The sequence below is a fragment of the Silene latifolia genome, chromosome 3 (assembly GCF_048544455.1).
Source record: "Silene latifolia isolate original U9 population chromosome 3, ASM4854445v1, whole genome shotgun sequence".
Taxonomy (NCBI): Eukaryota; Viridiplantae; Streptophyta; class Magnoliopsida; order Caryophyllales; family Caryophyllaceae; genus Silene; species Silene latifolia.
Genome location: NC_133528.1, coordinates 96,981,573 through 97,001,552, shown reverse-complemented (window position 1 = coordinate 97,001,552; position 19,980 = coordinate 96,981,573). Strand labels below are relative to the sequence as shown.

General features: G+C 35.6%; 1 non-coding gene across 1 annotated transcript; it reads left to right on the top strand.

Annotated features, from left to right (window-relative positions):
* Positions 1-17,503: 17,503 nt before the first annotated feature.
* Positions 17,504-17,610, top strand: LOC141650880 (small nucleolar RNA R71). The gene has a single exon (XR_012546890.1). It is a non-coding gene; the product is annotated as a small nucleolar RNA R71 (small nucleolar RNA).
* The last annotated feature ends 2,370 nt before the right edge of the window (positions 17,611-19,980 follow it).

Sequence of the window (19,980 nt, the reverse complement as noted above, 5' to 3'; positions counted from 1 at the left end):
TACGTTTAAGACTTTATTTTGGGTTTTGCGCAATTTTGGGCGCGTATTATTGTGCACTTGCAGGTTTTTAGACCTCATTAGCTCAAGTAATTGAGCAAATACGAAGAAATAAGGAATACAAAGCGATATTTTCGATCGATCGATCGCTACATTGGTCGATCGACTGAGTTGCACTTTCCAGGAGCTACTGTTCCTGAGACATTGGTCGATCGACTGCCTCTTTTGGTCGATCGACCAGGGACGCTGTTGTACCTGTTCACGACCTCTCCCCTACTGTGTTTGGTCGATATGCGGACTTAAGGGAGTTTTCTACTCCACTTTACTTTCCGCCAAATTATTTATTTCTTCTAATTTTCTCATTTGTGCACATATTTTACCGCTTCAAAATTGTCTTCTCGATTTTATGCGTGGGTTTTATTTGTCTTTCAGGTACCTTTTAGTAGCATCTGCTGCTCACTCTCTTGAAACCTCCTAGCTCACGCTGGTTTAGGGAGGTTTCCTTTGCTGCGCTTAAAGTCTTGTGAGTTCCTGATTTCCACTTCATGTCTTTTTTTTTTATTTCATTTTCTCGCAAATTCCCATTTCTCTTTTCTTCATTACATGATTTTGCACAATGGGGACATTGTGCGAGTTGGTTTGGGGAAGGGTTTTGCGTCGCATATCATTTGCTTGCATTCACGTTTACATTCTATTTTGCATTGTTCATTTCATTTTATATAATGCCGAAATTCAAAAAAAAAAATTGAAAAATTTCAAAAATTTCCATAAAATGCACGTTTATTTTAGCATATAGGTCGAGTCGGAACGGTAGTATTTCAAGGATGATATTGCATTTTGCACCTGTTTTGCCTGAGCCTTGCTTATCATCATGTTATTAGTAGAATCGTATAAGTGCATATCTACGAGTTTTCGTTAATTATTTGATGGACTTGAGACTTGACTTAGAAAATTGGCAAGCTACATCATTTTCTGAGGTTTAGAGCTTATAACTGGTGACATCTATGACCAGTTTATTTAGGAATGTGAGTAGTAGTACTTATGAGGCATGTCACATAAATGTGCACAAATATGAACTTAATCTGCTTAATACCTGTATGCATTCGGTTTGTGGTCTGTCGACACATGTGGTAGAGGTTTCCCTTTATTCATTTTGCCCATGAGCTCCACACTGCCAAAAATATCCTTTTTGTCATATTTACTATATCCTATATTTAGCCTGTCCTTTGTCAAGCTAGTAGTCTATGTTCTTGGGATTGTTACTTAGTTTTTGGTAGCATTTGCTCTTATTTGAGATTTTGTTGGGAAGATGAAATGAAGGAGGAAAGAAAAAAAAAAAAGAAAAAGAAAGAAAAAGATGAAAAAGATTCGAAAAAGAAAAAAAAAAAGAGAAAGTTCTGTAATGTTCAAAGCGGTCGATCGACTGGCATAATTGGTCGATCGACTGGATGGTCCGAGAAGAGAAGAAAATCAATTCGCATAATTCAATCCTTTATCTTATGGCGATTTTTGCTCCCATGTATCATTCATATTTTATGGGGAGTTAGTTGATTACTTTTATAGCTAGAGATTGTGAGTTTTGTGCTTGCTATAGCACCGTTCCATTTGTTTTTGAGCAAGAAGTTGGATGTTGCCATATGGTTCCGTTTCGGTACTAGCTTGATCACCTGTACCTCCACTTTCCCATAAATGTTTTGCCTCTTCTTGCCCATACCTCACATATCCACATATATACCTCGGCATGTGTCATGGTCTCTTGTTGGTTGGAATGCGTATGTACAGTTGTGGAGATTGCTTTCATATTAGACTGCAGGCATGTTCTTATAGGTCGTAGTTAGGTGAGAGTCATTACATATTTACTTCTTCCTTTCTTACATTATTCACCTGTGCTTATTGAGTGATATGAGCGACCCGTGAGAGTCCAATTTGATAAGTCTCTACAGTTAACGGTTCAGCAATATTTCTAACGACTTCATAACTCGTTTACATGATTCATTTGCTAATTGATTGTTGGTTGTGCATTAAATTAGTTTAGGTTTCACATGTTGCATTTCGCTCTGAGATTGAACTCGTTCCATTAGGTCATTAGATCAAGTCTAGTTCTTGCTTGGGGACAAGCAAGGGTTTGGTTTGGAGAAGTTTGATGCGTGTCTTTTATATGATGTTTTACATCCCATTTTACACGCATTTCAGAGCTCATTCATGTAGTTTATGCTACATTTCTCCCTGTTTCCGTCTACTTCCGTATTTTTGTACATTATTGCAGAAATGTGAAGAATCCAGTGGAAATCGAGCTAAATCCGTCCCCGAGTATCCTGCATTGCATTTGACGTGAAGTATTCACCCGGGAACGAGCTTGGTGCGCAATTCAAGGCCCGAAAGACAAATCCACGAGATTATAGAAGTCAAGTAGCAGCTCAAGCGGTCGATCGACCATCACCATCAGTCGATCGACCAACCATCGGTCTTCAGAAGCTACTGCTCATTGCTATTCAGTCGATCGACCAGTCCTTGGAGTCGATCGACCAATCTGCTATCCCAGACGAGAATTAAAAGACCAAGGAAGCGCAAGCCCATTGAGTTTAGGTTTTGGAAATAAAAGTTACGTATGTTTGCTATATAACGTAACCTAGAACATCAGAAGAATGATTCAGTTTTTCATTCAGTTTTCATCCAGTTTTTAATCAAGTTTTTATACAGTAACATTTAGTTTGATAATTAGGGTTTGGAATATTGTTTAGCATCGGAATTTTCGTTTCTCAATCGTTCCTCTGCAATTTCGGTATTCTTCCTGCCCTATTTTCAGTTTCATTACTTTATTGCTTATAGTATAGAATTGTTAGTTAGTCCCCCGAAACCTTTATCATCGTTTATGTCAATTGTTTATTTTATCGTTTCAAGTATGAATTCTTTTGTTTATTTCATTAGTTTTATCGTAGTTATACCCATCAGCATGAGTAGCTAAATCAATTATGCTAGGATGTAGGAGAATTATAGCGTAGGCGGCATCATAAAGAACACGGCCTGACTCGCGTGTTGGTCGATCGACCACCCTACCCGGTCGATCGACTGACCACGTGAGGTTTTTATTTTCGTTTTAATTGTTTTAATTCTTTATGCGACGAATCTAGTGCACACGACTAGTTGGATGTTTAGGATATGACTGACCTATTAGATCAAGAGATAGGGACAATTGTTAGACCATCAATTAAAATGACTAAACTAAACTGAGATCGAAAGATAGGTAAAGTTTAGACCGTAAATCACTTTTCAGGACGAAAGTTAGTATTAGTGATATTAGGGACCTATAGCGAGATCGAAAGATGCTATTTGTTAAGAGTGGACCGAGGGGACCTCTTTATTTCCCGCCTCATGTGTTTTGATTTAGACCTGTTTAGTATGCTGCCGCCGAAGCTATAACAAACCGATCATCCTAGTACCCCTTCTTTATCTGTTAGATCCGTCTTTTATTCAACCCCCACAATTGTTACCTTAGACTTTTATTAGACAGCTAGAAATTACGTTTGCCTCCTCGTGGTTCGACCCTGTTACCACTAGCCTAGGTTAGTCTTAATAGGAAATTATAAATCTTATTTTTGGTACTCACAACGACGGGTATCAGCTACTCAGACGAGAATTAAAAGATCGAGGAATAGCAAGCCCATGATACATTAGGTTTTGGAATAATAGTTACGTATATTTCTTATATAACGTAACCTAGTTGACAGAGACAATCATCTAGTTTTTACCTTGTTTTACATTCAGTTTAGTTTTATCAAATAATTAGGGTTTGGAAAACTATTTTGCATTGGATTTTCGTTGTGCTTTCAATCATTCCGTTACAATCCTTCTGCAATTTCGGTATTCACTTACTCTTATTCCAGTTCATCTTTATTGCGTTGATAGTTTAGAAATTGCTAGTTAGTTTCCCGAAACCGTAATCATCGTTTTATGTTAATCGTTTGTTCTATTATTTCAAGCATGAATCCTTCTGTTTATTTCATTAATTTTATTGTCGTTATCGTTCTTAGTATGAGTAGCTAATTTATTTGTGCTAGGATGTAGGGGAATTATAGTGTAGGCGGCGTAGAAAGAACACGGCCTGAATCGCGTGTCAGTCGATCGACTGCCATACCTGGTCGATCGACTGACCACGTGAGGTTTACCCTCGTTTTAATTGATTTAAATGTTATATTTGACGAATCGAGTGCACACGACTAGTTGAATGCTTAATATATGACTGACCCATTAGATCGAGAGATAGGGACAGTTGTTAGATTACCAATTAAAATGACGAAACTATGCTGAGATCGAAAGATAGGTAAAGTTTAGACCGTTAGTCACTTTTCAGGACGAAAGTTAGTATTAGTGATATTAAGGACCTATAGCGAGATCGAAAGATGCTATTTGTTAAGAGTGGACCGAGAGGACCTCTTTATTTCCCGCTTTAGACCTGTTTAGTATGCTGCCGCCGAAACTATAGTGAACCGACTACCCTAGTACCCCTTCTTTTATCTGTTTTATCTGTTTATTTAGTTTGTTGTCTTTTATTGCTATTAGTATAGACCAAATCAAATCAACCTCCACTTTCGTTACCTTAGACTAAATTAGACAATTAGAAATTACATTCGCCTCCTTGTGGTTCGACCCTGTTACCACTAGCCTAGGTTAGTTTTAATAGGAAATTATAAATCTTATTTTTGGTACTCACAACGACGGGTATCAGTCATCCCTGCAAAAGAACTCCATAATTAAGCGTGCTTGTCTGGGAGTAGTCTTAGGATGGGTGACCTCCTGAGAAGGTTCCCGGGATGCGCATTAGTGAGGACAAAATGTGCTATAAAGGACACATGTTGATCTCTGGGCCATGTACACAGCCTGGGGAGCTATCATAAGTAACCGCACCCGACCCAGTTTGGGCCGGAGTGTTACAAGTAGTATAAGAGCAACCCTGCGATCGTGTGGTGATGGGAGACAGTTGTTATACGCTCCTGGAGGTAGTTGTTATACGCTCCATTGTGATCACTCACCTAGTGGGGGAGGATTCTCGGTTAGCGGTTATGCTCTTAGGTGCAACGAGGACATTGCGTTTTTCAAGTGGAGGTGATTGTAACATCCCATGTTAATTGAAGAGGTCCAGTGATAGGCTTAAATTACTAGTCCTTAAAGGGATTGGAAGTACTACTCATATCAACAAAGTGCACTTTCTTTTATGGTCATCCCTGCAAAAGGACTCCACAGTTGAGCGTGCTTGGCTGGGAGTAGTCTTACACAGCCTGGTGAGCTATCATAAGTAACCTGTCCCGACCCGGTTTGGGCCGGGGTGTTACATTCACCGAACATCAAGCCAATTAGGTTCTTATATAATCGATTCAACCAACTTTTTAATACTGTAAAGACTAGAGATTATAATACATTTTTTTGTTGAAATAAGTGCACTATGTCACGGGTAAGAATCGAATCCCCTTAAATCATAAGACATTAGTACGAATTATAAAATACAAGAAAGAGAAACTCTCTATGTTGGAACATTGAAGCATTTTTTGTTATAAAATACTTTCAATCAATCATCTCAAGATAAATATTCAGGAATTATTTTTTTAGATTACCGGCCAACAGCCGAGCATGAAATCTACTAGATCATTAATGTTACAAAGATTATTATCATTAATCAATCCTTTATATTCTCAATCATATATCATATTAAAGTAGAAACCATCTGCAACGTGTCATCGACAGATTGTTTCTGCCACGTGTCAAAACAATAAATTAAAATCATTTAAAAATCATTTACCTAACCTGACATTAGTATTAGGGGTTCCAAAATAAATTAAAATGGATTCCAATCAAAGGATTACCTCTAAGTTTGGCAATTAAGTGTTATATCTAATTTATGTTTGATATAATTATATCTTTGATTTCCAAAATTAATAACTTGCACTTCAAAACGTGTTTGAATCAATATTACCAAAAATAAAAAGATTTGAATCAATTAAATGACATACAAGCTTATAAGACTCTATAATATACTTTCTATTTTCTCCTCTCTACATCAACGATATATTTTCATGAAGACTTAATAAATATTATAAACATCATGATTTCAAATTTCAAAAAATTCTAGAGATAAAATTAATCCGAACTCCCCATGAATTGTACTATACATTCTCCGTAATATTGGTTCTCTTTAAAAGTGTATTACGTTTTATGCAACACCTTACGTTTCTCATCGTATACAATAGGAAGCGTATTTATAATACTCCATATATATATGATCATTTTTTATAAAACGAAGTTTTTGATAAACTAACTTAATCAAGCATTTTCTTTTTCCTACCAAAAGCAAATATAGCTACCGACGCGGCCTATTTGGCATCAGTTGACGGCTCTTCTTTTTTCACTGATTTTGAATGTTCTTTTAGAGTTACTAGTTTTAAACCCGTGCAAAATTGCACGGGTATGTATTTGGGCCGGTATTAATATTTTTGGATGATTTTTTTTTTTTGCATTTCTATTGTAATTATCTAGTTGGTCTAAATCAGCGATCTACATAATTAATGTTTACACTTGTTTCAAATACGTGTTCACATGCTATGGTTTAAGAGGAAATAATGTAATATACTATTGTAAATAAAATTTGCATACATAAAAAAATTTACATAATCATTGTCACCTACCATTTTCGGTGTGCGCGGCTTATAGAAAGTTGTCGAGTTTTTTTTACTGTAAGTAAATACTCCGTCATGATTTTTTTTTTAGTATATCGTACTATCTAGTTTTTAAAAATTATGCTAATTATGTAATTTATTCGCATTATATGTGATTCATTCCCGTAATTAAATGTAATTTCTTCTCATAATTATGTAATTTTATTATTTTGTAATTTTTTTTAATTATGTAGTTCATTCCGATTATTTGTAATTAATTTCATTTATTCCGATTTGTAATTCATTCCGCTTATATGCAATTAATTTCATTTATTCCGAATGTAAAATTATTTCATAGTATTTTTTCTAAGACGGAAATTGTCGCATGTTTGTATTGGCGGACGATTTGAAGAAATCAATTCTTTGCACACCAACGGTTCCACCATAACCTGAATTTCCAAAAAAAAAAAACAAAAGTTGTACAAATGACGTGGCGCATCCTACATTCAGCATTCTCTTCTGAATTAATAAAGATAAGATACTCCGCCATAATTGATTTTTTTTTAAACAAATTTTTTTGTACCATGTAGTTTTAAAAAATTATGTTTTGATGTTGTTGCTGCATGGTACAATAACATTAACCAAAATACATGAATATTTTCTACTCCAAGTAAATACTCTGTCAAGATTTATTTTTTTAACAAAAATTATTGTACCATCTTATCTATATTAATACAAAAGACAATACTCAATCCTCAGCGTGCCACGTCATTAATGCAGGTTTTTTTTTATTTTATTTTTTTGGAAATTCATGTTATGGTGGGGCCCGTGAGTGTGCAAAGTATTTATTTCTTCAGATTTTCGTCTTTTCAAACATGCGATAAATTCCGTCTTACAACAAATTCTATGAAATAATATTATGAAAAAATTCTATGAATTAATATTATGAAATAATTTTATACATTCCGTGTAAATAAAATTAATAACATATACGCAGAATGAATTACAAATGCGAGTAAATGAAATTGAATTACATAATTTTTAAAACAAAATTACATAATAATAAAATTACATAATTTCAAGAAGAAATTACATTTATATACGGGATCGAACATAAAACGCAAATGAATTACGTACATAATTTTTAAAACAAATTACATAATAATAAAATTACATAATTTCAAGAAGGAATTACATTTATATACGGGATCGAACATAAAACGCAAATGAATTACGTACATAATTTTTTAAAACTACATATATGTTTTAGGTCTTAAAGAATGTAGGTTATGTATGATTGTATGAATTTGGTCGGGTTATATATGTTTTATGTCACTTTCACGCTATATAATGTCTGTTCTCAGCTCAATATCAAATTGAATCAGTTTGTAATGTATACTACAAAATGTAAATTTCCATTATTTAACGTAAAGAAAAAAATATTTCCTAACTTGGACATATCGTACTTGACATCACCTTAACAACTAAATTTATGTAAAATTCTTATAGTATTGTATTTCATAGTAAATTATGACGAATATTGAAAAACTGACGTGGGTAATAATGTATATATATGTCGGTTTACTCCATTGTAAGTTTAAATATAAGGAAAAAATTAACATTGTAACACCCTTAATTTCCGTAATATAATAATTCTTTTTATTTTCCCATATTTCATATTTTTATTTTCTAGGAAAATATCCGTCTCTTGTCTTTTTAGCTCTTTGGGTTCGAAAACGATGAGGACCCGCTCTTTCCTTGGGTCTCACGTGTGGTTTGGAGTTTATGGGTGAGTTTTGGGCCTAAGCTTAGAATAAACCCATGAGTTCTTCTATATATATGAGAGTTAACTCAAACCCCTGCTTTTCTTTTCTCATATTTCTCGCAAAACCCTAAACCTAATTCTCTCCTCTCTTCTCTCCCCTTGTGCCGTGAGCCTCCACCCCTCTAGTGTTTCATGCCGCGCCTCCTTCCTCCTCCCTTCATCATCTTCCGTGCTTAGATCGATCCTACTCCTTGGATCTATCTATCTTCTTCATAAGTTTTTATGTTTTCGCGTAGTTTTTATAGTTTATATATATATATATATATATATATATATATATATATATATATATATATATATATATATATATATATATATATATATAGTGTCAAGTTCTTCTAAGTCCCTTTTTTTTTTTGAGTCCATAAGTCCCTCCCACAACCATTGGATCATGCATGGTGGAAGGTTGAGATTGAAAGCAAAAAACACACTTAACACTAATTAATTCACTTCTCTCTCTAGTTTTAATTATACATTCACTAATTCATTATCATTCACAATTAACACCATATTTTGTCTTATACTTCAAAGTTTATGAAAATTTTGTTAACATTTTTCCTGTTTCGTTTTTTTTTTTCGTTTTTTTTTTTCGAGACAAGTTTCCGACTGTTTCGTTTTTTTTTTTCGAGACAAGTTTTCGACATTTTAGGATTTTGTGAGTGTAATTCTAACAGCAAAAAGTGTAATTTTAAGAAATATTTTCGAGAATTTAGCGTTTTACAAGTTTATCTTCAATTTTTTTCGAGTGATTTTAACGAATAATATTTTGAATTTTTGTCATTTTATCACAAGTTATTGTAATTTAGCATTTTACGAGTGTTATTTTAATGACAAAAAGTGTTATTTTAGTCCAGGTAAGTGTAATTTCAGTCCAATGAGATTGTTATTTTTAGTCAAAGAGAATGTAATTTTAGTCCAGAAAAGTGTAATTTTAGTCCGAGAAGTATAATTTCAAATCCATTTGAGAATGTAATTTTAGTCCATTGAGAATGTAACATTAGTCCAATGAGAATATGAGAATATGGCCAAGTCCATTGAGAGTGTAACATTAGTCCAATAGAGGTAAGTGTAATTCTAACAGAAAATAGTGTAATTCTAACAACAAAAAGTGTAATTCTAACAACAAAAAGTGTAATTTTAGCCGAAAAAAGTGTTATTCTAGCAAAAAAAAAGTGTAATTTTAACAGGAAAAAGTGTAATTCTAACAACAAAAAGTGTAATTTTAGCCGAAAAAAGTGTTATTCTAGCAAAAAAAGTGTAATTTTAACAGAAAAAAGTGTAATTCTAACAACAAAAAGTGTAATTTTAGCCGAAATAAGTGTTATTCTAGCAGAAAAAAGTGTAATTTTAACAGAAAAAAGTGTAATTCTAACAACAAAAAGTGTAATTTTAGCCGAAAAAAGTGTTATTCTAGCAAAAAAAAGTGTAATTTTAACAGAAAAAAGTGTAATTCTAACAACAAAAAGTGTAATTTTAGCAAAAAAAAGTATAATTTTAACATAAAAAAGTGTAATTTTAATGGAGGAAAGTGTGATTTTAACCTTGGATCTATTTATTAGATCTAAGACTAAAATAAAACGATCTAATATAACAACAATTGAAGAAAAATGAGGATACGACATTGTACCTTTACAAGAATATTGAAACAAAATCTGAAATTGTACCTTTACAAGAATATTTAATAAATAAAGAAGATAAAAAAAATAGTAAATTTAATTTTAGCCGAAAAAAGTGTTATTCTAGCAAAAAAAAGTGTAATTTTAACAGAAAAAAGTGTAATTCTAACAACAAAAAGTGTAATTTTAGCCAAAAAAATGTAATTTTAACAAAAAAAAAAATGTAATTTTAACAGAGAAAAATGTAATTCTAATAGAAAAAAGTGTAATTTTAATGGAGAAAAGTGTAACTTTAATAATAGAACTTTAATGGATAAAAGTGTAATTCTAATGGAGAAAAGTGTAATTCTAATGGATAAAAGTGTAATTTTAATGGAGGAAAGTGTAATTCTAATGGATAAAAGTGTAATTTTAATAGAAAAAGTGTAATTTTAATGGACAAAAGTGTAACTTTAATAGATCAAAGTGTAACACATACGGAGTAGGACATAAAAATCAACAAATACGGAGTAGATCTAGGATTCGAATCCTTGTACACAACCACCCCCTAATTTTTTTATTAAAAAAAAAAAATAAAACTTTTTAAAAACAAATACGGAGTAGATATTAGTGGGTAACAAAATTAAAACTTTTTAAAAACAAATATGCTACTACCAAGTACCAACCAACGACCCCACCACACTCCACCTTCTTCTTTGTTTCCTGTAAAACAAAAACCAACGTTAGAAAAAACAATTCGACTTCCAGATTTGTGTAACAACAATAACCTTGCACAATTTTCATTCCATTTATTTTGCTGAAATCATGGGCTAGTTTTAAAATTTTGTTTTAAAAAATCAAGCACTGCAAACGGTGGTCAGTGGAGACGGCCGACGGAGAGAAAGGATGACAGCGGCGCGATTAAGGGGAGGGTGGACGTGGGAGTGAGTGTCGGTGTCAGGGGGTATTTTGGCGTTGGTGGTTGTGGCCGTGGTAATGGTGGTGGCGGGTGGGTGGTATTTTGGCGTTGGTGGTTGTGGCCGTGGTAAGGGGAGGTTGTGAGCGTGGGTGGTGGGTGTGGCCGTGAGGAGGTGAGGGTGGGTGGTGTCGGGATGGAGGGTGAAGGTGGAGGTGGTGGTAGCCGGTGGGTTGGGTTGGAGAGAAAAGGGGGGGAAATTTTTTGATTTTTTTGTTTTTGAATTTGTTTGGTTTTTTAGAGAGGAGAGATTTTTGAGAGATAAAAAATGAGTGAAATTATGAGATATGAGAGAGAAGTGGTGTTTGGAAAAGTATATATATTAAATTAGTAGTTAATTAGGAAGAGTTAGTGATTAATTAGTATAGGTAGTGAGAGAGTGGGTTTAATGAGCTTTAATCCCCTCCTTTTTGCTTCCAATCTCAACCCTCCATCTTCCTCATCCAATGGCTCTAAAGGGAACTTATGGACTCAAATGTAAGAGGTGGACTTAGATGATCTTATTACTATATATATATATATATATATATATATATATATATATATATTAGTATATTTATTAAACTCGTTATCTTTGGCACGTTGATGATTCATTAAAGGCTTGGAAGTTGCTCCTGGAGAGGACGTGTATATCGTTGAAGATGATCTCTAGGATTATTTGCTTGAAAAGGTAACTAGGTGTTTTCCTTTAATTGTGTTTATGCCAATTGATGTAATCTACATGATTTAATAATTAATTTTTGTAATTGGTACGTGTTTGATTGTTTATTATCATGTTTAATTGTGTTTGTGTATTTACGTATGCGTTCTAATGTTTAATGATAGGCTTATCGCGTACCTATGCAAAGATAAATTCCCTAAACAACAAGTTGATGTAGCAATAGGGGTCGAACACAAGGAAACGGGAATTACTTCGTGAATTGCTATGGGTAGATTTTTATCAAGGTCGATTACGATTTGGTTTGGTTTGGTTGTTTGATGATTGATAATAATAATGATGTAAATTATATAATAAAAGAGAGTCTAAGGGGTTCGGGTCACACATGCAAAGATAAACATATGATCATGATAAACTTGGTACTAACAACATTGTCAATCGCTTAGGCTTAAACATACCCATCTTACGATATTAGCATCAACCATAGACCGGGTCCTAGAGAAACTCTCGTCCATGACTAGGTCGTCCTACTATACATGCTTTGTCTAATTCAATTCCGTGCCTCTCGACTTATAGAACGAATGAACAAACTTAATCATTTGAATAAGGCCTTAAACAACGATTAAACGTGACGATGCAAGCATGTGATAGAAGCAATATGAACAATATTATTATTAACTTATTTTATCATGTTTATATATTAAATTTATGCATGACTCCCCTAGCCCTTAGACTAGGAAATTTAGCTACTCATACTAAAGTGTAAATTGCAAACTAAATTAAGAGAAATGGTGAACATAATTGTATGATTTATATAAACTAATTGATTTAACATGTGGAAGAATTAAACTAAAGTAATCTAAACAAATTATTTAATTATAAACTACGTATAAACTGAAATAGAAATGTAGAGATATAAACTATAAGTAAAAATACCTTAAAAGTAGAGAACTTGTATGGACGAACAATGTATAACCAAAAGCTTGAAATAACTTAGAACCAACTGTTTGAAGAACTACCAGATTAACTAATTTGTAAACTAATATGAAAACTATTGAGAGAATTATAATGCTTAAGGCTATTGTAAACTAAAACTTGGACGTAAAATTGGATGGGAAAGACCTTGGACACCTCTCCTATTTATAGGAAAGGATAAAGAAACGTAAACGAGCAAGATGCATCCGGCCTCGATCGGGGTTGGGTGGCCCCGATCGGGGTCGTGTGTTTCTGGGTATTTCTCTGAATTCCTCTCTTAATTGCGTGAGGAATCCAAAGTTTATACTTTAATGCTCCTTAATCACCCGGGTAAATGCCTCATCTATGATCTTTAGAGCTCCCAAAAAGCATCCTAAGCATGTTGGAATCTTATGCTTTCCACCTTGACTTGGACTTGAACATTTGGGATTTGACTTTGTTTGTTGGCAACATTTGCATTACTCATACTAATCCATCAATTTCTTCATGCAAAACCCAATCCAATGCTCCATGATTAGTCCACACTTGGTCTTAATTAGCTTAATGAACTTAGTGTATAAAATGATAGGAAAAAGCCTCTAAATGCTTAGATTCCTACAAAAACATGTTAGGACAAGCAAATACACTAGAACAACAAATATTAGCTCATGACACTATGATAAGTGCTAAATAACAATTAAAATGCAGCTAATATAGGGGATGAAAGTATATAATATATGCATTTATCAAACTCCCCCAAGCTAAACCCTTGCTTGTCCCCAAGCAAGAAACCAAATCCCATCAATTGCAATATCCAAACAAGCTAAGCATAATGATTTTGAAACCCAAAACAACATGGGCAAGGAATAAAGCAAAGCATGGTTGAGATTTACATGACGGCGTAGCATAGAAAACTTTGAATGAACCTTTAAGCTCTTGCATGATCTTTTGACTTATGGACTCTCACGCGGCACTCAAACTCTTTTATATGTGAAAGGACAATTTTTGTGAATGAACACTCAACTATCCTCAACTGACAATAATGTGTCCGCAATCTAATATGGTAAACAATCAAGACTAGCAAGCCAAAACGATCAAATGCAAGCATGATAAAGAAGCCAAATGGGTAGGAAGAAGGCAATAAACATGGGTAAGAAGGGGGAACAAATGAATTATGGTAATGTGGAGCTAAGTCAAACTAGCAACTACCAAATTGTAAAGGTGCTCAATCCCAATTCCAACCCAATTTTGCAATTCAAACCATGAGAAAATCCTCCAAAATATATGAATAATGCTTGAGAATTTCTCACATCTTTTCTTCTTCTCTTTTTCTCTTTCTTTTCAATGCATACTTCTTTTTTTTCATGCTTTTTCTCATTCATTCATTTTTTCCATCTTCATTTTTTTCATTTTTCTTTCGTTTTCCAATTTCATCACTTCAACTTTTTCATTTTTTTTTCTCTTCTTTTTTCTTTCTTGAGCATTAAGACCAAGCTCACATGATATTCAAACTTTGAAACAAATCCCAATTGAGCACCCAAACAAGACCAAACAAAGCTACTAGCTCAACAAGGTAGGCAAGTTATAATGTAGCTAGGGAAAATTTGTTTGTGAAGGGGTCAAGAAGGCAATTATATTCATGTGAATGGCTCCAAAATGCTATAACAAGTGAATGCATGCTTACCAAGAGATGACATGAGAACCATACTTGTGCGTTTTGATGTAACACACATTATAAGGAGACACCTACACTCACCTAAGAGAAACCGGATATGGATGCATCGGTCAAAAAGAGGCTCTACCTTACCATTTTGTAGCTTGCCACAAGTCAAGATCAAGCCCATTCGGTTCATTCTTCATCTCCCACCTACTATGTCAAGACATCCCCATGTAGCTAATATCCCATCATTAAAGAATAAATCATTAGCAACAAGCCATTATTAGGATAAGCAAAGAGGAAAGTAGGCAACAAGCAAGCACAAAGCAAAAATTTCTCTCAAAAATTTTCAAAATTTCTACACTACATGCAAACTATGCTATATGATAATGCAATATCTTCCCCCAAGCTAAACATCACATTGTCCTCAATGTGCCAACTATCCAAATCACCCAATCAAACCATAAAAATGGCTCAAAGCACAAAACAAGAAGGACTAGAGGTTATGTTTAATGGGATGCAAGATCTAGACTAAAATGCAAAGCAATTAAAAACTTACTCGACTTGCTAATCTCCCCCAAGCTAGCATGAATTCGGGGGATGGAGAATGCTTCTTTGTGATTAAAGTGAAAAATAGCGAAGAAAAATGGTAGAGAAAGAGAATGGAGGTACCATCGGGTTTCTATAAGAATGATAAAAACGATTCACTCTTTACCCGCATAAGGAAGAAAGGCCAAAATTTCACAGAACCACGACCCCGATCGGGGCCACCAACCCCGATCGGGGTTGACCTCCTCTTCAGGTTTTGCCTTTTTCCCGCATTGATTTAATTCCCTTCTTGTTTCTTGAAAACCACGTCCCCGAACGGGGTTATTGCATGGGGTTGCGTGTCAAGTACACTCCAATTTCTCCTTTCTTCATTTTCACCTAGAAATCACAAAAGAAATATCGTTAAGTCGAGTATTTTTATTACTAATCTATGAAAAACAATATATTGCAGAAAATTAAAAACAAAAATAAATTTAAGCAATAAAAAGCTTGGGTTGCCTCCCAAGAAGCGCTGGTTTAACGTCCCGCACGACATAAGAAGCTATTTGATTCAAGTTTGGTACTTGAGCTTGCCACCAACCAAGCTCCATTTCATAGCTATCTTTACATTCCGCAACCATTTGAAATTGTTCAAATAAAATTTCCTTTTCCTCTCGGCACTCCTAGCATTAGTGCTCTTAGCATCGCCACCTACAAAACAAAAAACACCAACATCGTCCTCCAACGGATCCATTAGTGAGGATCCAAGCATAGTAGAGGCATAAGAAGAGTCCATAGTGCTAAATAAATAACAAGACTCTTGTAACATTGGGCTTCTAATGGTGTTGTTTTTGCTAAAGGAAACCCTGTCATCACCCACTTCCAACGTCAACCTCCCATTTTTCACATCAATTAACGCACCCGCGGTACGTAAAAATGGCCTACCCAATATAATTGGGGTTTGTGAGTCCTCGGCCATATCAAGTATGAGGAAGTCAACGGGTATGAAAAACTTGCCAACTTTGACGGGTACATCTTCTAAGACACCTAAAGGTCGCTTTAAAGAACGGTCCGCCATTTGCAATGTAATACTTGTTCATTTTAAAGCACCCATGTTAAGTTTTTCATAAAGGGAATAGGGCATGACACTTACACTAGCACCTAGGTCGAAAAGGGCCTTATCAATGGTATATGTGCCTATAGTGCAAGGAATAGAATAGCTACCGGGGTCCTTAAGTTTCGGGGGAGACTTGTTTTGTAAGAGTGCACTACACTCTTTGGTGAAAGCTATGGTCTCAACCTCATTGAAGGATCGCTTCTTTGAGAGGATTTCCTTCATAAACTTTGCATAAGAAGGGACTTGGGTAATCAATTCCATAAACGGGATGGTGACTTGCAAATTCTTAAAAACTTCCAGAAATTTAGCAAACTTACCTTCCTCCTTGTGCTTTGCTAGACGATGGGGAAATGGTATTTGAACAATTTCTTTTGGAGGAGCATCCTCCACATCTTTCACTATCTCTTTCTCATTCTCCTTAGGAGCATCCACTTTCCTTGAAACGGCATCACTCTCCTTAGCATTAGGAGAGATTTCTTCAACAACCACCTCATCACTTTCTTTTGGCATAGGAGACCCAACATCTTTGGCATCAAGCTTGCTCTTCCTCTTTAGCATCAACAATCGGTGGGGAAATGGTACACGGTCCCTAACAAGAGGCTCTTCACTAGCCTTCTTTTTGTCATTTCCCCCAAGCTTAGCCTTTTTAACAACCACCTCATCATCCAAAGTCATGGATGGCCCATCATAGCTTGAACCACTTCTCAAGGAAATAGAATTAACAGTTTCATGTGGTTGCTCACCTTGGGGAGGTAGTTGACCATTCTTCCTTTGAGAGCTAGAAGCGGCTAGTTGAGCCACTTGTTGTTCCAGCATCTTGACCGCGGCACTATGAGCTTGATCATTCTTTTGAATTTGATCTAACAATTCCCTTTGCATTTGGATTATCATGCCCTCGAGCTTACCAACTCCTTGATTGTTTTGTTGGGCATTTTGTGGTGGATTTTGTTGGTAATTGTTTTATGGGGGCCTTTGTTGATTTTGATAACCCGGTGGAGGGATATACTTTTGTTGTTGAGGGACATAGGCATTTTGTTGTGGTGGGGGTTGTGGGTTAAGCACATTGTTGCTACTATAAGATATGTTCGGATGAAATTTTGAATTCGGGTTATAAGTGTTGGAAAATGTACCCGGTGGATATGAACTTTGTCTAAAAGCTTGAAAAGCATTTACCTCTTCCATAGGAGCTCGGCAATGAGTGGCATAATGACCCGCGCCTCCGCAACCATCACAAACAATGATTTGGCTCGTTGAAGACACAACATTGAGTTGTTGAATGGAATCCTTAGCATCTCTCTCCGCCAATTGTTGTTGGAGCAAAGCAATTTGAGCTAGCAAGACGGAGGTGTTGGAGGATTCTTCTTTACCTTTGGATGGCACAACTCGGGAATTGACATATTGGGCATCATGAATCGCCATAGATTCGATCGTGGAATGAGCAAGATCGGTGTCAATTTGATCAAACCGCCCATTGTTGGCGGAATCAAGAATCCTTCGGGACTCGGCACAACATCCATTGTAGAATGTTATTGCTAGAAACCAATCATCTAGCCCATGATGTGGGCATTGCCTTTGAAGCGCTTTGTACCTCTCCCAAGCCTCATATAAGCTCTCAAGAGCTTGTTGATGGAATCCGGTGATTTGGCTCCTCAAAGTTTGAGTTTTCTCCGGTGGAAAAAACTTTTAATAGAAAGCAAGAGCCAAGGTCTCCCAATTGGTGATTCCCATGGCGGTGCGGTCAAGGCTATTGATCCAAAGCTTAGCCTTGTCCTTCAATGAGAAAGGGAAAAGTATTTCCCTTATTTGGGCTAGAGTGACTCCCGTTTGACGGATCATGGAGCAATAGTCACAAAAGTTTTGCACATGTAAATTGGGATCCTCCAAAGGACTTCCTCCAAATTGCTTCCTCTCCACAAGGCTAATGAAATCCGGCTTGATCTCGAATTCCGGCGCGGTGATTTGAGTAGTGGTGATTCCGGCCGGAAGCATGGCTGCGGTGGGCTTTGAGTGATCGGAAAGTTTCACCATCTTTTTGGTAGTAGATGGTGGTGGTGGTGGAGTTGATGAACAAGAAACCTCCTCCTCTTCAAGAACCTCTAGATCGTCTAAGTAAGACTTTCTAGCACTTTCGACTTTTACGGGAGAAGTGGCTTCTTTCACTTCCTTCCAAAATCGTCGTCTTCTCCTAAAGGTTTTCTCGGGCTCGGAATCCGGTGAAAGCAATTCTCCACTACGAGAGGACCTGGGCATAAGACAACAGTTTCTAGGAAAATGATAAGTAACGGTCTCAAGGAACAAGTGTTCCTCAAGACAAAGGAAAACAAGATAAAAATCGAAAATTAAAAAAGCAATAAAACCGTTTCCCCGACAACGGCGCCAAAATTTGATAGGCTTATCGCGTACCTATGCAAAGATAAATTCCCTAAACAACAAGTTAATGTAGCAATAGGGGTCGAACACAAGGAAACGGGAAGTACTTCGTGAATTGCTATGGGTAGATTTTTATCAAGGTCGATTACGATTTGGTTTGGTTTGGTTGTTTGATGATTGATAATAATAATGATGTAAATTATATAATAAAAGAGAGTCTAAAGGGTTCGGGTCACACATGCAAAGATAAACATATGATCATGATAAACTTGGTACTAACAACATTGTCAATCGCTTAGGCTTAAAGATACCCATCTTACGATATTAGCATCAACCATAGACCGGGTCCTAGAGAAACTCTCGTCTATGACTAGGTCGTCCTACTATACATGCTTTGTCTAATTCAATTTTGTGCCTCTCGACTTATAGAACGAATGAACAAACTTAATCATTTGAATAAGGCCTTAAACAACGATTAAACGTGACGATGCAAGCATGTGATAGAAGCAATATGAACAATATTATTATTAACTTATTTTATCATGTTTATATATTAAATTTATGCATGGCTCCCCTAGCCCTTAGACTAGGAAATTTAGCTACTCATACTAAAGTGTAAATTGCAAACTAAATTAAGAGAAATGGTGAACATAATTGTATGATTTATATAAACTAATTGATTTAACATGTGGAAGAAGTTTGTTCATTCGTTCTATAAGTCGAGAGGCACAAAATTGAATTAGACACAAAGGAGGCACAAAAGTGCCATAAAGGAGTTCTTTAATTCTGGAAGAATGCTTACTCAAGTTAATGCTACAAATATTACCCTCATACCAAAAAATGAAAGACCTACAAATGTGAGCCACTTTAGACCTATAGCTTGTTGTAATATGGGCTATAAGGTGATCTCAAAACTGCTTTGCAACAGACTGGCATTGGTCCTCCCTGATATCATTCATGAGAATCAAGGAGCTTTTGTTAAAGGTAGGTCTATCATTGAGAACGTCCTTATTTGCCAAGACATTGTTCATCTTTATGCAAGGAAGGCAGTGACTCCAAGATGCCTGTTCAAAATTGATTTGCAAAAAGCTTATGACACAATTGAGTGGGATTTTGTAGAACAAATGCTTCATGGGCTTAACTTCCCACCTCAGTTTACTCAGTTGGTGATGCAATGTGTTAGAACCCCCACTTACACTCTTTCCTTAAATGGGAGTAACTTTGGGTTTTTCAAAGGTCATAGGGGACTGAGGCAGGGGGATCCAATATCCCCACTTCTCTTCACTATATGCATGGAATACCTAACCAGGCTGATCACTTTTGCCACTAACAGATGGCCTTTCCAATATCATCCCCTGTGTAAGAAGTTAAAGCTTACCCACCTCATGTTTGCTGATGATCTTCTTCTATTTTGTAAAGGAAAGCCACAAATAATATGGTTGCTCATGAGATGTTTCTCCTCTTTCTCTAAGGCCTCGGTCTAGCATTGAATAATGCTAAGTCGAAATCTTCTTTAATGGAGTTGTTTGAAGATATAAAGGAAGGGATTAAACAGTCACCGGCTTCAGGGAAGGCACCATGCCTTTCAAATACTTGGGAGTACCTATCAAGGCAGGCAGGCTTACTAAGCATGAATGCAGTGCTCTTACTGAAAAA